Here is a 2,434-nt window from a genome sequence, read left to right as displayed (position 1 = left end):
AGATGTGGCGTGTCCCTCACATCTGCTGGGACTTAGGGCTCGCGAAGGAGACGCCCTCGGAGATACAGGAGCGGACTGCGCGGCTGCCAGCGCTGCATTTTTCACCCGTTACATTTAACTTATAACATTTGTTTTGGTCCGCAACGTGTTTCCCGAGCTGATTTCGCCGGGGAAATTACGGGGGGCTTAAAGCGTTTGGTGTGAGAATGTGGTCCAGATGATTGACAGTGTTTTAATCATGAAAGAGCCCTGCGAGTGGCAAAATGGTAAAAAAAAGTCAGGCAGCAATAAAGCCAGTCAAAACTGTCCGGAAATGTTATTGAAACCATTTTTATTTGAACAAAGTTGTCTATTTTGACATTGTCTTTTTAGCACTTGTTCACAGATTGGTCACATTCAAAAACCTTTGCAAACACATAAGCAAAATGCCACAATACAGCATTGCAAAAGTGAATAAATCTCCCCCAAGACCCCGTAAAACAATGGTAATAATGTTTTGTAGAATTACGTATTGATTAAACGCAATCTTTCCTTCGCGTCGTGCATCGTAGCCTCCGTATAAGTCGTGCGTTCCTGTCTTTTGCATGTGATTGAGCCTGAACAGTGCTGAAGCATCCCCTCTCCGCTTCTGCAGATTGGAAACAGCAAACAGGCCGAGCCCATGTTCTACCACACCTCAGCCGCACACGCTCCGCTCACATTCCCCTCTCACACTGCTTTCATCTGGGCGTGAAGCGGATTCCTACAAACTGCCAAAACGCCACCTTTATCTCTGAGCTCTCTCCTCCGCCACATGTGTGAAGCGCTTTGTCCGCATGAAAAAGAGAAATAAGTCGTACATAAGTTTACACCAAGTCTGGGTCATTGCACCGACCTCATTAAGTACAACGTAGAGCACTTTGTAACAACCGGCAATATTGTACTTGGGGTTAGAGGGTTTGGATTGTTATTACAGGTCATTGTTATTATAATGCCTTTGAAACAACCTGTTGTGACATGTGATTACATTGTACTTACAGGGTCAAAGGGTTTAGGTAATATGTTATTACACGTCATTCATTATAGCGTAAGATATCCTTTTATAAAATGTAATTAAATTGTACTTACAGGGACAGAGAGCTCGGGTTATGTGTTATTACAGGTAATTTATTATAGTGTAAGACATCCTTTTATAACATGTAATTACATTGTACTTACAGGGTCAGAGGGCTCAAGCGGTAAACACCTGTAATAACATGTAATTACATTGTACTTACAGGGTCAGAGGGCACGAGTTACATGTTATTACAGGTCATTTATTATAGTGTAAGACATCCTTTTATAACATGTGATTACATTGTACTTACAGGGTCAGAGGGCTCGAGCGGTAAACACCTGTAATAACATGTAATTACAGTGCAGTTACAGGGTCAGAGGGCTTGGGTTATGTGTTATTACAGGTCCTTATGACTTGTGAAGTCTTGTTCATGTTTTATTAAGGCTAATTAAGGTGTACTTATTATAAAGTGGTAGCAATGGCATTAGAGCTCATTTAGTACAAGGTTGTTAACAGCCTGTAATAACATGTAATTGTTATTATAAAGTATTCAGAGCTTTTGGGTTACATGTTACAAGTTGTTACGTAGTGCATTGCATGTTATTTCAGGATGTTACATGTTGCATTGAATTAAATAACAGGTATAAAGTCATATTTACGCGTATTGAATAATGAGACACATCCAGATTTACTTAACAACATTATTCTGATCATGTTATAATATCCCATCTGGGCTAAAATGTCATTTGACAACTTGAATTGAGCATAAATAAGAAACAAATGACTAAAATAACAACAGAGTTATCCCAGGAATCTCTTTGGAGAAAGGCAAGATAAATTTCATGACATTGCCATATGAAAAAAACATGAGGAAAAGTGTAAAATATCAAAAATGCATGATTTTACTTGTCCAAAACCAGAGCGTGTGTTTTGTATGGAAGGTGAGGACTAAATGTTTGGTCCTGTTGCAGCAGGTCAGGAAACGCTAACCAGGTTCAGACAATGGCCACTTATGGCAAATGGGATAATATGTCAAAAGAAGATACATAATTATACAATACATCATGCTCTGCTACTCTGGGGCAGGCTTGTGGTTTAAGTGGTGATCCTGAAGTAACACATTAAAAGCCGGTTGAGGTAATTCTATAGCCAAAATGACTTCTTCTTAACAAACAATTTGGACTATGTCATTATAATCTAATGTAGTTATCCTCAGAGTGCTCTACATTGATCTGTGAGAAACTGTCATGTCACTTCTGAAAATTACATAATTAGACTCAGACACAATAGTCAGAATTTCTACTCTTTAAAGTAATTAAATACAGAGTGTTTTGCAGTTTATGTGAGCTTATTACATTAAACTATTTCAATGATGTTGTTCATAAGATACTGTTATTC

The sequence above is a fragment of the Eucyclogobius newberryi genome, unplaced genomic scaffold, assembly GCF_026437365.1.
Source record: "Eucyclogobius newberryi isolate DKJ021-1_F unplaced genomic scaffold, fEucNew1.0.hap1 SCAF_14, whole genome shotgun sequence".
NCBI classification, from domain to species: domain Eukaryota; kingdom Metazoa; phylum Chordata; class Actinopteri; order Gobiiformes; family Gobiidae; genus Eucyclogobius; species Eucyclogobius newberryi.
The sequence above is the reverse complement of the archived record's forward strand: the minus strand, read 5'-3'. Positions refer to the sequence as shown.